This window comes from Lynx canadensis, chromosome C2, assembly GCF_007474595.2.
Source record: "Lynx canadensis isolate LIC74 chromosome C2, mLynCan4.pri.v2, whole genome shotgun sequence".
In the NCBI taxonomy this organism is placed as follows: Eukaryota; Metazoa; Chordata; class Mammalia; order Carnivora; family Felidae; genus Lynx; species Lynx canadensis.
The window spans coordinates 30,421,291-30,438,250 of NC_044311.2; the positions used below are offsets into that span (position 1 = coordinate 30,421,291).

Below are 16,960 nucleotides of genomic sequence, written 5' to 3' on the forward strand. Positions count from 1 at the left end.
GGCCCTTTCTCTCAGTGTAATAATCACTGAAGTACTGAGCACCTGAGTAATGAAAGTTGTTTTTAACTTTTTTAAAATGTTTATTTATATTTGAGAGAGACAGAATATGAGTGGGGGAGGGGCAGAGGGAGATGGAGACAGCATCCAAAGGAGATGCCCGTCTCTGAGCTGTCAGCACAGATCTTGACACAGGGCTCGAACTCACAAGTCATGAGGTCATGACCTGAGCTGAATTTGGACATTCAACGGACTGAACCACCCAGGTGCCCCAATAAAGGTTTTTTATTTTATTTTATTTTATTTTTTTAATTTTTTTTTTCAACGTTTATTTATTTTTGGGACAGAGAGAGACAGAGCATGAACGGGGGAGGGGCAGAGAGAGAGGGAGACACAGAATCGGAAACAGGCTCTAGGCTCTGAGCCATCAGCCCAGAGCCTGACGCGGGGCTCGAACTCACAGACCGCGAGATCGTGACCTGGCTGAAGTCGGACGCTTAACCGACTGCGCCACCCAGGCGCCCCAATAAAGGTTTTTTAATAAAGATTTTTATAAAAGGATAAAAGGTTTTTTTTAATAAAAGGTTAAAAGTGATTTTTAAAAAGGTTTAAAGAGGTCTTTAAAAATCACTGAAATTTAAAAAAAAAAAAAAAGAAGAGTGTAATTATTACTGAAAACACCAGCCCATGGTTTCTCATTGAAGACTAATGTTTTCAAGGGCTAAAGGAATAACAATTTGGAAATGCATTGGCTTCTCCCATCGTTATGCCCTATACACTCACTTTTTTTTTTTTTTTTTTTTGGAAAGAGAACTTGTAATTACTTTAATGTACAGAAGACTCAACAGCATCCACTTACCCTAGTTTGGAAGCCAGTTCTTTGGCCTTTATCTTTTCCAACTTGGCAATGCGAGCCACCAACTTTGGACTCAGGGCATTGCCTCCCCAGTGACAATGGATCTCATCATATCTGTCATTGTCATGGGTCCTGATGGCTTCTACCAGCTTAGCTCCTTTGTCTTCCAAGTTAACTTGTGTGAAGGTGAGAGTGGTGCAGGTATTCCTGTGGACCAGATGCCCCAGCCTGGCCTTCCTCTTGATGATGCAGGAGGGAACCCCATCTTATGACATAGGGCAGCCAGGAAGACAACCCCAGCTCAGTGGGATCCGCAGCACATGCAATCACTACCAGCTGAGCCTTCTTGTTTTCCACTAAGGTGGTGACAGTATTAACCCCAGCTTGAAGGACAGGTGGCCTCTTAATGGGGACATCCCCTTTGCTGGCAGCTTTCTTCTCAGCCTGGGCCAATGATCTCTGCTTCTTCTCTTGCTTTGTCTTGCTGTCTGTGGGCCAGCTTCAGCAGTTGAGTAGCTGTTTGGTGATCCAAGGCCTGGGTGGACTGGTTAATCGCAGGAGGCACTTTTACACATTTATAGAGAACAGCCTTTTGCCGCTACAGCCCAACGTAATGGGGCCATTTGACCTAGTGGGTGAGGTCCCTTTTGGGCTGGATATCCTGTCCGATGCCAAAATTCTTGGGCTTTTTCTCAAATGGGATTAACAGCTTCTTGGCCTCCTGCTTCTTCACCACAGCAGGGGCCAGGGCCACCTTCTTCCCCTTAGCTTTTTTTCTTTTTGGCATCTTTGGTGGCTGGAGGAGAGAGCTATACTCACTTCTTTTAAAGAAGTATATGATGTATATGAATAGTTTTTGCTTGTCCCTCTAGCTTTTTAAAATGAAAACGATTTTAAAATGAAAACGGTTTAGGGGCGCCTGGGTGGCGCAGTCGGTTAAGCATCCGACTTCAGCCAGGTCACGATCTCGCGGTCCGTGAGTTCGAGCCCCGCGTCGGGCTCTGGGCTGATGGCTCAGAGCCTGGAGCCTGTTTCCGATTCTGTGTCTCCCTCTCTCTCTGCCCCTCCCCCGTTCATGCTCTGTCTCTCTCTGTCCCAAAAATAAATAAACGTTGGAAAAAAAAAATTTAAAAAAAAATAAATAAATAAAATGAAAACGGTTTAGAGGCACCTGCGTGGCTCAGTTGGTTAAGCGTCCGTCTCTTGGTTTTGGCTCAGGTTATGGTCTTGCTGTTCCTGGGATCAAGCCCACATTGGGCTCTACGCTGACAGTACGGAGCCTGCTCTGGATTCTCTATCTCCCTTTCTCTCTGTCCCTCCTGCATGCATTCTCTCTCTCTCTCTCTCTCTCTCTCTCTCTCTCAAAATAAATGAGTAAAAACAGATAAAAAATAAAATTTCTAAAAAATTTTTTAAAATTATGGGTGCCTGGGTGGTTCAGTTGGTTAAGCGTCCGACTTTGGCTTAGGTCATGATCTCGCGGTTCCTGGGTTTGAGGCCTGTATCCGGCTCTGTGCTGACAGCTCAGAGTCTGGAGCCTGCTTCAGATTCTCTGTCTCCCTCTCTCTCTGCCCCTCCCCTGCTCACGCTCTATGTCTATCTCTTAAAAAATGAATAAAAGTTAAAAAAAATTTTTTTAAATAAAATGAAAACAGTTTTACTCCTTCCCTCCCACACACACTTTCTCATACATACTTACATGAGGAGATACATACTTACATGAATACTCTCAGACATTGTGTGGATCCACATATTTTGGGCATGTATATAAAGCCATTTATAGGGATTTAATCCATGAATCATAAACAGAAGATTCTCATTAGGAATGAGCAGTGGCCTCTTTAAGCTTGCATAGTGCTTATAGTATTTGAAGATGGAAAACTCTCAACGTTTTATAGGAGGCTTATAGATTCACAGTGGACTCTGCATTTTAATATTAAAAACTTAGAAATGGTAGTAAGTCCAAGAGGCAGTAATAATCTGATACGATAGCAGTGCTGTATTCAGGGCTTGGCATAGAGTAAGTTGTCAAAAACATTTGCTGAGAAAAAAATGACACTTTCTCTCCCATTTTTAATGACTGAAAAAGAGAAATAGAGGTTTTCAGGGTAAAAAGTGACAAAGCAGAGCTTTCGGGAAAATCAGTGACTTCAGGATAAAATAGCAGGTATTCCCAGATCGTTAAGCCCTGAAGCAATTTTTAAGTTACTCTGTAAACTTCAACAGGGCTGTGGACAGCCTCATGCAGATCTGTTATCTTTCAGTGAATGAAATTTCTTTTTTAGTGTCAAACTGGCTCTGTGTCGTGAGCCCATTTTTCTGGGACTGTAGGTGTTTTCAGCAACCCACACAAAGCCCTCAAGGGCTTGGGCACTCACTCCACTGCTGAGGCTTCCACTTTCTCCTCTTTTCTCTTCTTGCTCTCAAATTAGTGTGACTGAAACCCTATCTTTATGTGGGTCAGGGCTTCCTTTTTCCTTAAAATGTCTTTTTTTTTTCACTTTAAAAACAAACAAACAAAACCACTCCTCTATTTCCAGAAATTCTTTGCACTTCTTTATTTCCTGTTGGCTTATTCAGAGGCATTTTTTGCTAATGAAGTTTCAAGATGATTTCTTGAAACTGTTATAAAGTTATGTAACTTTGCTGATTTACAACTATCTTCTTTGCTAAATTCTTAACTGTTGAGTCTCTTTCTCTTTTCAGAGCAAAGGCTCCTTCTTTTTTTTGTTTTTTTCTCGATCTGAATTAGAATTTCTTTATTTTATTTTTTATTTTTTTTTAATTTACATCCAAATTAGTTAGCATATAGTGCAACACTGATTTCAGGAGGAGATTCCTTAGTGCCCCTTACCCATTTAGCCCATCCCCCCCCCCACAACCCCTCCTGTAACCCTCCGTTTGTTCTCCATATTTATGAGTCTCTTCTGTTTTGTCCCGCTCCCTGTTTTTATACTATTTTTGTTTCCCTTCCCTTATGTTCATCTGTTTTGTCTCTTAAAGTCCTCATATGAGTGAAGTCATATGATTTTTGTCTTTCTCTGACTGACTAATTTCACTTAGCATAATACCCTCCAGTTCCATCCACATGGTTGCAAATGGCGAGATTTCATTCTTTTTGATTGCCGAGTAATACTCCATTGTAGATATATACCACATCTTCTTTATCCATTCATCTATCGATGGACATTTGGGCTCTTTCCATACTTTGGCTATTGTTGCTAGTGCTGCTATAAACATGGGGGTGCATGTGTCCCTTCGAAACAGCACACATGTATCCCGTGGATAAATGCCTAGTAGTGCAATTGCTGGGTCGTGGGGTAGTTCTATTTTTAGTTTTTTGAGGAACCTCCATACTGTTTTCCAGAGTGGCTGCACCAGCTTGCATTCCCACCAACAATGCAAAAGAGATGAGCAGAGGCGCCTTCTTAACTGATGATGGTCATAACAGCAAAACTTAAGTGGATTTTGCACTATATGGATCTCGGTTTCTCAGGATGTCAATCCATTAGGCATATTCCCCACCCTACTCATCCCTGTACCCCCGAGTCTGATCCCAGATTTAATAATCCTCTGTTCTGCAACAATTGTTATTACCTCCTGTTTTAATACTGCTGATTCATACCGTTTCGCCAAAACCTACCTGTGGACTCCGAGGGTCTACTATGGGCTTGTTTGGGGGCTCCCGGGACATGCTGTCACGAAAAGAACCTTGTACTGGATTTGGGGCCCAGTGCCTGATTCTGCCTTGGTTTCCCCATCTGCAAAGCATGGAGCCTGGAGTGGATGTCTATGGTTCCTTTAGTCCCAGGCCCTGATCTGCCCAAGGCATGATGCCAGCCATTCTATTTTCAAACACCTCAGAGAAGAAAATTCTAGAGTCCATGGTTCTTTAATTTTTCAGTCCAGTAATTGTAAAAATTTCTTCCTTCCATCATAGAAAACTTTTCCCATTCAATCAAGGCCTGCTTCTGCAGCTACATGGTTGAGTGGCATTTGCACACCAATAGATGTAGGAGGCTTTCCTAGTCTTCTTCATAAATGCGGAATACCACAATTATTCATTTGTTTCCAGAATAAAGATTACAGGTACAATGGCATGGTGCAAGGAAGATGGGCTTGGGCTGGGGCAGAAAGCCCCTCTGTTTCTGGGAGATCTTGGCTCTCAGAATTTCATTTCCCCATCTGTCGGGTGGGGATCTGGCCATCCTGGCCGCAGGGCTGTTTTGAGGATGCATGGAGAGGATGCACTCAAATAAATCCCCACAGAAGGTGGCTATCCTCAAGGTATGGGATTATGCTGGAGTGAAGTAAGGGATCTGGCTGTGCACCGAGACCCCTCAGGAGCGGCTTTCACCCCACGGAATCTTTGGTGGAATGCGGTGGGTTATAAACAAATGGAAAGAATAAAGTGGAAATAGAGCCTCCCAGAGAATCTGGCTCCCTGTGACTCAGTTGGGGGACTGCGCAGGGAGCCATTTATTTGGAACACTGTGGCTCCCTCCTGTGCCTTCCTCAATCCCGGGTTAAAAACAAAAGAAAACAAAAAAACAAAACAAAACAAAAAAACTTTCCCGAACTTTCCCATTCCTCTATGGCTTGGCTGCCAACTCTGAAATTCCATCCCGTATTTGTTGTCACCCCCGGGCCCGTTTCCATGGTTACCCAGATTCCAGGCGCTGGCCCAGGGCCCACCACAACCCATCCCTCAAAGTCTCCTTGGCGGAGGAGAAACATTCCTTCTCACTGCGCACTCCGTCCCTCCGCAGCCCTGTCGCAGCCCCGTTCCTGTGTGATGTGCATGTTCCAGTGTTCTAGGTGGTTCTGTTCAGCATTGGTTTGGGGGTAAGCGCAACATAACAATTTTCTCCGTGTCTCTTTTTCCTCATTTAAGCTGAGGAATCACTTTCTTGTACCAAACATTAATACCCTTGGCAAACTCTCCAGATGGTTCTCATTAAAATTCCAGTTCCTTTTTTTGCAATTCCTTTTTTCCCCATTCTCCTCACACTGTTAGGTCAAAAATAAACACCAGGATGAGGACTGAATGGGAGGTCTTGAGTATAGCAGCTCAAATGAATGGAATCTTTTCAGAGCCCCCTGGTGTGGGCAAGAAGGAGCCCCCAGGTCCCCTTCTTACCAATGGCCACTTCCCCTTTCATGGGGCTTCATAAATATGCACTGGTGTGTGTGTGGGGGTATGTATTTGATATTAAAGGTGCCCTTGGCCATGAGCTCTGCAGGCCTTTAGAGAGCCAGCTAGGTCCCTGCTCCCCAGCAAGTCCTGGCCCTGACTGTGCCTGCAGAGGGACTGGGCAGAGGCCTGCTGTCAATCCCAGTTCATGCACATGGAGGCCTCTGAAGGTTACTCAGGACACTGTCTTCAGGAGTGAGGCACTCTTGCTCTAAGAAGTCAGTGGGAAGGATCGCCAATGCTGTCTTGCTTTTTAGCAGCTGTGCAAGGCACAGGCTTTGCCCCCACCTCTGAAAAAAATCTGCTTGCACAGAAAAAGTGTGTGGGGGTCCAAGGACGTGTATTTGATGTTTTTATTTCCAACTTTATATTATGAAAAAAGTTTCAAATCATGGAAAAGTTGAAAGAAGAGTGCAATGAATACCCATATCACTTCACCTAGATTCAGTGCATTACATTTTGTCATATTTGCTTTCTCCCTTTCTAGATAAATAGATGATAGGTGGATAGCTGACAGATCAGTCAATCTCTATATATCTTTTGCTTAGGCATTTGAAAGTTGGAAGCTTGCCCCTACAGTGTTTTATAACCTCTTAATTTATGTATTAATATAATTACATAATATATGACATTCTAATAGAATACATTCCTACTGTAAATTATTCAGACATTCAAATAGTGTAGATAGGAGGCACAAGTCCTGCCCAAGTCCCTCCTCCACCTGCGTCCCCCACCCCACAGAGTAGCTTGGTTTGTGTCCTTTTGACCTTTGGCTGTGTTTATACAGATATATGCATGTTTAAATAGAAACACATTGTGTTATATGTATTTTTAAACATAAATGAGATCATACTATACGTGCTGTTTTGCCATTTATTTTTCACTTGGAAGTATGTCTGGGATCTTTCCATATTAGTGCTTGGAGCTCAGCCTCATTCTTTAACTGCTGCAAAGCGTTCCAAAGAATGGCTGTGCAATAATTTTCTTAACTGTTCCCTCTTAATGGACAATCCAGCTAGTTGTTATTGTCTTTCCATTATTCACAATGATGCAGTTAATATCTGTGGAAAAAGTGTTTTTGAGGACATGTAGCAGTACAGCTCTTCGGCCGATGCCTAGATGGCTGATGCCCTAGCTGGGTTAGATATGATGCTCACTTTATATTTGTGTAGATTCTGCCAAACTGCTCTTCAGAATGGTTGCAACAACATACACAAGCTCCAAAATAGAGCCCATTTCCCCTTACCCTCAGCAACACTGAATTTTATCTTTGTATTTATTTATTTATTTATTTATTTATTTATTTATTTATTTATTATTTTTGAGAGAGAGAGAGACAGAGTGTGAGAAGGGGAGGGGTAGAAAGAGAGGGAGACATAATCCGAAGCAAGGATCCAGACTCTGAGTTGTCAGCAGAGAGCCTGATGCAGGGCTTGAACCCACAAACTGTGAGATCATGACCTGACTGAAGTTGGATGCCTAACCGACTGAGCCACCCAGGTGCCCCTATCCAACTTTATAATCATTCACATTCTTTTTTTTTTTTTTTTTTTTAATTTTTAACGTTTATTTATTTTTGAAGTGGGGGGCAGAGAGTGAGGGAGACACAGAATCTGAAGCAGGCTCCAGGCTCTGAGCTGTCAGCAGAGCCTAATGTGGGGCTCAAAATCATGATCTATGAGATCATGACCTGAGCAGAAGTCAGATGCTTAACTGACTGAGCCATCCAGACACCCCTATAATCATTCACATTCTGATCAATGAGAAGTCATTTCACTGTGGGTTTAGTTTGCATTTCTTTGATTTTTAATAAGTCTGACCATTGTGTCAGAGTTCAGCTGCAGATGACAGCAGCCAGTCTGCTTAGTTTATGTAGAAAGATCAGTAGAAAGAGAGTACGGGAACTGCTTGATTTAAAATATGGAATCAGATGCTTACTGTTTGTGAGATCAGATGAAAAAGTAGGACTGACCCCCAGAACTCCAGCTCAGAACCAACCTGCCAGAGGAGCCTCTACTTCTGCCATGACCAGGAAACTGGGATTCGGGAGGCTGTGCCCCAACTGCCAATTTGGTAATCTGGAAGCCTGGAGGCCTCAGACATACCTGGTATCCAGGACCACGCTGCCCCAGCTGCATTGTGGATACCTTACATCCTGTCCACAGTATCTATGGAGCTGGAGACTACATCTAGACAGTGAGATTGCTGCTCTGTTGATGCAGGAAAAAAAAAAAAAAAAAGCAAACCAAGCAAAAAATAAGCACCTCACTTAACCCCGAGTGTCATGAGAGTCAGTCAGTCTCTTGAGGGTATCTATGGCCAGGGGAAGCCTGATTACATTTAGAAGCTCAGCTCTAAGGGAGCCTGGGAATTGTAGGCATTAGCTTTTTAGGCTCCAGGATGCAGCAAGCTACAAGGTAGTAGGCATGGAGTTGAGTGAATCAATCTGAAATATTGGCCATAATCCTATTTTCATGTTTCATATCTTTTTTTTTTTTCTGCGAATTGCCTGGTTATACCTAGTGCCCGTTTGTCATTTGGGGTTATCTTTTTCTTATTAATTTATACAAAGCCTAAGCTTGGTAGGCTATCTGGAAAAGAATCTTTTGTCTGTTATGTATGTTAAAACCAGCTTCTACTCTTTTACCTTTTTTGTTATGTAGAAATGTTGAGCTTCTCTATTTTGTACTTTATGGTTCTTCGGTTTTTACTTAGGAAGGCCTCCCTGCCTCAAGTTTCCTAAAGTATTTAACTACATTTCCTCCTAACATCTTTAAAATTTTCTTAGGTTTAATTCTTTAAACCATCTTGAATATGTGGTTTGAGGTAGGGATCTATCTTAGTTTTGTTTTTGTTTACCCAGATTGTCCCAGCATAATTTGTTGAATAAATTTTTTTTATCATACTTTAAATCTGGAGGAGTTTGTAAAATATAGAATGAGCTCTTAGCTTTCTCTGATGCAGAACAAGGCAGTGTAAAGCTTTGAAAAAATTAACTTGTTATCATTTCACATTTTAGTTCTCTTTAAAAATAGGGGGTTGGCATTTCTTTTTTTTTTTTTAATTTTTTTTTCAACGTTTATTTATTTTTGGGACAGAGAGAGACAGAGCATGAACAGGGGAGGGGCAGAGAGAGGGAGACACAGAATCGGAAACAGACTCCAGGCTCCGAGCCATCAGCCCAGAGCCTGACGCGGGGCTCGAACTCACGGACCGCGAGATCGTGACCTGGCTGAAGTCGGATGCTTAACCGACTGCGCCACCCAGGCACCCCGGGGGGTTGGCATTTCTAAAGCACAGATATGACAAGATCATTCCTCTGGTCAAAAACCTGATTGTGTCTCCTTTTCCTTGGGACCAAGGTCTAATCTCTGTTAAGAGGCTCTCTGTTCAGCAACCCCTATGGGCCTTTCCAGTATGATTTCCCTGCTTCTTCCCTAGAAGGGAGGTCATATGATTTGATTTGGCCAACAAAAACAGAAAACATGTGTAGATATCTGTGTCAGCACTTCCTCTGTGACACTGTAATAATTTCTTTATGATACTTCTCTTACTTACTGGTATTTCTCAGTGTGATCACCATCGGTGTCACAATTCTTTATTGCAATATATTTAACAGCCCTGGCCAACCTACCACTAAATGCAGCAGTGTTCTCTGACACCCACTTCCCCATCATCCCGGTCGTCGTGACTGCCAAGAAAACCTCCCACCTGTTTCCAAACATACCAGCTCTACTCTCAGTGAGAAGGAAGGAAGAGAGGGAAAAAAACACTGGGCCTGAAACAGAAATGACAGGATATCATTACCATAACGCCCTTTGCCAACTTTGCCTCTCATCTCTAGATGTCTAAATCTAGACTTTCAAAAGCTATCTTTTCCATAAAGCTTTCCTAAATCCCCATAGCTCTAGATTATTCCTTTTCCTTTTTTAAAAAAATGTAATCCCTACCTAATGGGGGAGCTCAAACTCACAACCCCAAGATCAAGAGTCGCATGCTTCACTGACTGAGTCAGCCGGGAGCCCTAATTATTCCTCTTCTGATTCCCCTCTTCCAAGGCATTTTTTCTATACCCATTTATCCATCCGTCCGTCCATCCATCCATACATCCATCCATCCATCTATCCAGTAGGTATTTAGTGAGCACTTATAGTGTACCAGGCACACTGACCACTTTTCTTCTTAGATTATTGCCCTTGGCATAAGTGTTTTCTCTGGTCTACTATGTTGTAATCTCAGGTAGACTCCCACATCTGATCCACCTTGGCATCTCCTAGAGTGCTTTGCATAGAGCTGGCGCTCCTGCGGAATGTCAGCAGAATGAAAGTTACTGAATGCTGATGCAGGTTTTAACACAGACCCGAGATGTACATTCAAAATCAGTGAGAATATTTTTTAAACAATGCTATTCTGATGTTCACAGTATCTACATTATTAGTTTTTAAAAATTACCCATAATCTCACCACTTTTTCAGGAAGTAATGTTAGATATGACAGTTTCCTTCTTGGTCAGTCTGACCTTGTCCTTAGACACAATGACTGCCAAAAATTGGCTGCCTTTCCTTCCAGACTTTAAAAAACATGTTTATGCAAATTCGCATACAGATATGCCCACATGCACATGTATTATATTTAAATTAGCATTAAGGGGTTGCATGAAACACGAGTTTGAGCCTCAGTTAAAACTTTACAGAGTAAATAAATTATGATATCTAACTTAACTATATATTGTTTTATAACTACACCGCAGTTTTGAGTACACTGTACTTATTTCACTCCCAACCCCTGGGATATAGGCTCAGAAAGGCTGCCACACAGGCTCCTGGCCACACAGTCAGTAAGTGGTGGAGCTAGAACTTGAATCTAGACCTTCAGCCTCCTAAGTCACTGCTGTTCCTACCATGCAAAATTTTTAATTCCCGAGGACTATTTTGGGAATGATTATTTACACAATAAAACTATTCTTTGCTTGACTTCAGAGTATCAATGTAGAATTCCTTTGAAATGCTTAAATGTTTTACTTTGTTGAAAACCCACAATAGCTAATGTTTTTCAAGTGCTCACCATATGCCAGAAACTGTTCTGAGTGCTTTACTTGTGTTGGCTCATTTGGTACCCCAATAAGCCTATCATGTGAGCAGTATTGTCAACCCTATCTCTGATCCAAAAGCAGGTTCAGAAAGGTAAATGACTTGTTTGGGAACAAGTAGCTGGTGCATGCTACGCTGGGTTCTGAGCCTATATTTTTCTGCCTCCAAAGTCTGTACTTTTAGCTGTTATATTTTGCAGCAGCCTGTATATGGTTTCCTTACATGTCATTTCAAGTAAGTAACTTATGTAAAATACACAAGGTGCAAGCCTGACATGTGTTCTACTTTAAAGGTATTTGTAGCATGAAAGAAGTCTAACGTGGAGGAAGATGTTTAGATAAGTGCTTAAATAAGAGCAAAAAAGCAAGAAGGAGAGGAAAGACACATGCACAGAGGAGTCTTGCCTGCTTGGTTAACTGAGAGAAAGCGGGAAACTGGGTGAGATGAGAGGCAGGTAGCAGTCCGTGGGCTCTGTGACCCAGACTGGGCTCATTTTTCTTGTGTATAACTGGAGCCACTGCTCCCTGTCCTCCTGGGCTGAGAACTCAGATTCGTGAGCGCCTCATCTCCCAGAGGGCAGCCCTGGGTGAGCAGGAGCTGTGAGTGGAGGGGAAGGAGTAACTCTCAGCATCCACACAGCCCTGAGAGCTGAGAGCCAGAGAAGATGGGAGGAGAGCAAGGGGGAACACAAGAGCCAGAAAGATGGGACTGGAGAGAAGGGCCTCCCCAGGACAGCCCACGTCCCCATCTGTCTGGGCTGAGCTGGGGGAGGCCATATGGGGTCCTAGCTGATGATAGGAGTTAGGGCATCCCCACTGGCAGAGAGGCAGGGATGCTGCCTCCTCTCTTTTCCTCAAGAAGTCCCTCATAGTTAGATGGTGTGCCAGTGAGAGTGAGTACCAGTCCGCGTGCTTGGTGGTAGGGGCAGGGAGACTGCTTGAGACTAAGAGGACAGGGCAGGAAGCATGGGCAGAGATGCCAAGAGAGTGGAAGCAAGATCATGGCGTGGGTGGAGGAAAACCCCCTTTGCCCTTGGGTGGTGGCCCCAGGATAAAGGGGATCTGAGTCATCAGGGAAGGCATGGAGTAACTGGGATGGGTTTATACATCAACCACCCTCACTTCCTTTGGAGTCACTTGGTTGTTTTCAAATTCTCCACCCTTTGCCAGCTCCTGCCTCCCCTCATCATATCCAGTGTGTGTTGTGTGTATATATGTGTGCAACTGGCTCTAGGTAAGAATAAAATTAGCAAAAAAACCCCAGGAAAGTGTGCCTATTTTTGACCTATAAAAACAGCTTTTTAAAAAAGTTTATTTATTTTGAGAGAGGGTGGAGGGGCAGAGAGAGAGAGAGACAGAGAGAATCCTAAGCAGGCTCTGTGCTGTCAGCATAGAGCCCAACATGGGACTCAATGTCACAAACTGTGAGATTATGACCCGAGCCAAAACCAAGAGTCAGCTGCTTAACCAACTGAGCCACCTAGGGTGCCCCCAAAACAGATTTTTTTTGGTATGGTTCAACACAATAAGGTAAACTGAAATAAAAACCCAGGCAGAAGCCCTTCATGAACTTGTGTGTTGACCATTGTTCTCAGCTCTGTAATTGTGCTCTCATATCTTATTTCAGTCAGGGGCTCTATTCTGAGACAGCTAGGGCAATGGAGTGTAAGTTCATATAGTATTTGGCCAAAAGCCAGATAAGATTTAGGCACAGACATGCCCTGGGATTGGGTGATAACCTTGCTTCAAGTTCTCTCAACTGTCTACAAAACCTTTCTTAATGTACTTTGTACTGCTTCTTTATCTACCCTCTTACCCCATGGGTAGGATGGCAACAATGACAGAGGACTCAGTCAAGCTCAGGAAACAATTTCATCAATAGGTCTGTAGGTTTTCATGAGGAACAGGAACAGCTTTCAGGATGCCTGGAGGTCTGCCCCAGCTTTTCTCCCATTGCTTCTCCTGGATGAGCCTACTTTTCTGATAGCCCGAAGGCACACAGTTGGTTTCTTGAATTCTCATTTCCAGAAATGTGAGGGCATTTTCTGGGTCCAGTTGGTCACTGTCCAACATGGAACCCCTATAGATGGCTGCCGTAGTTTTAAGGACCATCATTGTCATTTATGGGGCCCCTTGTTCAATAATTGTTAAGAATCTCAAGACAGCCTCAACAGGCTGTTCTGAGTGTGAGCCCTGTGTTGCCACATGGGCTGCATGTCCATGAACTGGGTCCTGGTTGGCCCAGGTGCAGAGGCCAAGGCCACAAGATGTGAGGTCTCCTCAAGAGACCATCCAGTTGCCTTTCCATGCCAGCCACTTCCCCCCCCTTCCACTACTTTCTATAGGAGCTCACTGACAGGGTGTGGCACGACAAGGAACTGGGGAACAGATTTAACTGTGCATAAAACATGGCCAAATCAGGACAGGAACTTTGGAAAGCAGTTTTTCTAGAGCCTAATGTATCATTCTAGAACGATGCCTAAATTCTCCAAATAATTTAACACAGAGAGCTGGGAAATAGCTTAATGAAAGTCCCCAAGCCTGACTATAAGTATGGGTTGGGGCCACAGGCTGGCACAATTCCTGATTCTGGCTACCTGTTTCTGTAATCAAAGTTCTGAACTGCCCTCACCTTCCGTGTGCCCTTATTTGGCTCCCCACAAAGCACAAGTGAGGAGCCCACTAAGTGAGCTGCCCAGTCCCAGGGTGGCCGCCCGGAATCCCAGGGATTCACACAAACCCCTGCCCAGCATGCTGGGCAACCAAGACCTGCAGAACCACTTCCAAGCAAAACACCACATTTATGCAGTGTCTTCAGCCTGTTTTACCAAGACCTGCCTGCGATTCAGACTTTCTCAAAAGAATTGTGCGCCCCCTGCTGGGAAAATAGCACTGACATTAAGCTGTTCACTATGGTCGCCCCAAATCTGAAAACACACCTTTAGGGAATTAACCTTGTATAAACCCAGAAACAACAGTATGACTCATAGTGATAAAGTTGTGAGTTATAGGAGTTATATACGGGTGTGGCAATAAGTTGAATTTTTTAATGTTTTATGGCTCCTGGGTCCCTCACAATTTTTTTTTTTTTACCTCAATTATAGAAACAAGGTAAACATTTTGAAGTTCTAAGTGTCCCAATAGGATTTCCTGCCTATTTCAGAGAGGACTGGTCACAGAAGATTTCACAGGAGAGGCCACATGGTCCAGGGAGAGGACATGGGTTTGGAGATCAGCCAGCCTAGGTTGCAATTCATTTACTACTCAGGTGGCTTCAACTTGAGACAAGTTGTTCAATTTTGAGTTGCCATCTCATGATCATGAGTACAATAATATTCACCTTCAAAAGTGGATGTGAGGGCTAGAGATCTTGTGCCTGAAGCACTCAGAAGTGCTCAGTTTAACTGTGGCTGTCGTTGATTGTTACTCTATTGTTAAGAAGTGGGTCTAAGTGGGCTTCAAAGGATGGGCAGCTCCTGGACACAGATACTACCTTCCCGGGGGGCGGAGGCTGCATCTGGAGCCCTGTGTCTGGTTCAGAGGATTCACCCCTGGGTCATGATGCCAGTGCTCACACTGGGCACTCTAGTCTCTTTTGAACCCCACAACCATGCTTGGGGTGCTGGTGTCATGAAATACACCTCTCACTGGGCCCATCTGGACAGTTCTCCCTCTAAGAGATAACCCTGGTCTAATACCACCTCCACCTTGTTAGCTCAAGCCACTGTCATCTCGCTCTCGAGCCAATGCAAAGCTCTTCTGTCATTCCACCTCTGTTCTCACCTGCTCAAATCCAGAGTAAGTTCTTTTTTTTCTTTTCAAAGTTTTATTTAAATTCTAGTTAGTTAACATGTAGTGCAATATTAGCTTCAGGAGTAGACTTCAGTGATCCATCACTTTCATACAACACCCAGTGCTCATAACAAGTGCCCTCCTGAGCACCCATCACCCATCTAGCCCTTCTCCCACCACCTCCCTCCGTCAACTCTCTGTTCTCTGTATTTAAGAGTCTCTTGTTCTTTGTTTCCCTCTCTCTTCTTCCCCCCCCATATGTTCCTGTTTTTGTTTCTTAAAATCCACAGATGAAGTGAAATCATATGGTATTTGTCTTTCTTTGATGTATTTCTCTTAGCATAATACACTCTAGCTCCATCCACATGGTTGCAAATGGAAAGATATCATTCTTTTAAGTTACTGGGTAGTATTCCATTGTATATATATACCGCATCTTTATCCATTCATCAGTCGATGGACATTTGGGCTCTTTCCATACTTTGGCTATTGTTGACAATGCTGCTGTAAACATCAGGGGGCACATACCTCTTTGAATCAGTATTTTTGTATCCTTTGGATAAATACTTAGTAGTGTAGTTGCTGGATCTAAGGCTAAGACTTATAAGACTTGTAAGTCTAAGATTTAGCCTTAGTAGTTCTATTTTCAGTTTTTTAAGGAACCTCCACAATTTTTTCCAGAGTGGCTGCACCAATTTGCATTGCCACCAGCAGTGCAAAAATGTTCTCCTTTCTCCGCATCCTTGCCAACATCTGTTGTTTCCTGTGTTGTTAATTTTAGCCACTCTTACAGGTGTGAGGTGGTATCTCATTGTGGTTTTGATTTGTATTTTCCTGATGATGAGTAATGTTGAGTATCTTTTCATGTGTCTTTTTGCCATCTGGATGTCTTCTTTGGAAAAGTGTCTGTCTATTCATGTCTTCTGCCCATTTCTTGACTGGATTATTTGGTTTTAGGGTGTTGAGTTTGATAAGTTCTTTATAGATTTTGGATGTTAACCCTTTATCAGATATATCATTTGGAAACTATTTTCCCATTCTGTCAGTTGCCTTTTAGTTTTATTGTTTCCTTTGCTGTGCAAAAGCTTTTTATCTTGATGAGGTCTCAATAGTTCATTTTTGCTTTTGTTTCCCTTGCCTCCGGAGACATGTGTAGTAACAAGTTGCTGCGGTCGAGGTCAAAGAGGTTGCTGCCTGTGTTCTCTAAGATTTTGATGGTTTCCTGTTTCACATTTAGGTCTTTCATCCATTTTGAATTTATTATTGTGTATGGCATAAGAAATTGGCCTAGTTTCATTCTTCTGCATGTTGCTGTCCAGTGTTCCCAGCAACACGCAGAAGAGCAAAGAAGGAGACTTTCTTTTTTCCATTGGATATTCTTTCCTGCTTTGTCAAAGACTAGTTGACCATATAGTTGTGGGTCCATTTCTGGGTTTTCTATTCTGTTCCATTGATCTATGTGTCTGTTTTTATGCCAATGCCATACTGTCTTGATCACTAAAGCTTTATAATGTAGTTTGAAATCTGGAATTGTGATGCCTCCAGTTTTGGTTTCCTTTTTCAGGATTGCTTTGACTATTTGGGGTCTTTTCTGGTCCATTACAAATGTTAGGGTTGTTTGTTTTAGCTCTGTGAAAAATGCTGGTGGTATTTTGATGGGGATTGCATTAAATGTGTAGATTGCTTTTGGTAGGATAGACATTTTAACTATGTTTGTTCTTCCAATCCATGAGCCTGGAGTGCTTTTCCATTTTTTTGTGTCTTCTTCAATTTCTTTCATAATTTTCCTATAGTGTTCAGGGTACAGATCTTTTACTGCTTTGGTTAGGTTTATTCCTAGGTATTTTATTGTTTTTGGTAAAATTGTAAATGGGGTCAATTCCTTGATTTCTTTTTCTGCTGATTTGTTTTTAGTATATAGAAATGCAACAGATTTCTGTGCTGATTTTGTATCCTCAGTTTTGCTGAATTCCTGTATTCTAGCAATTTTTTGGTGGAGTCTTTCAGGTTTTCTCCTGAAATTGGCAAATAG

At 42.8% G+C, this 16,960-nt stretch overlaps 1 pseudogene; it reads right to left on the reverse strand.

The window, feature by feature from the left end:
* Window positions 1-852: 852 nt before the first annotated feature.
* LOC115523277 lies at window positions 853-1,646 on the reverse strand (annotated as a pseudogene).
* Between the last annotated feature and the right edge of the window lie 15,314 nt (window positions 1,647-16,960).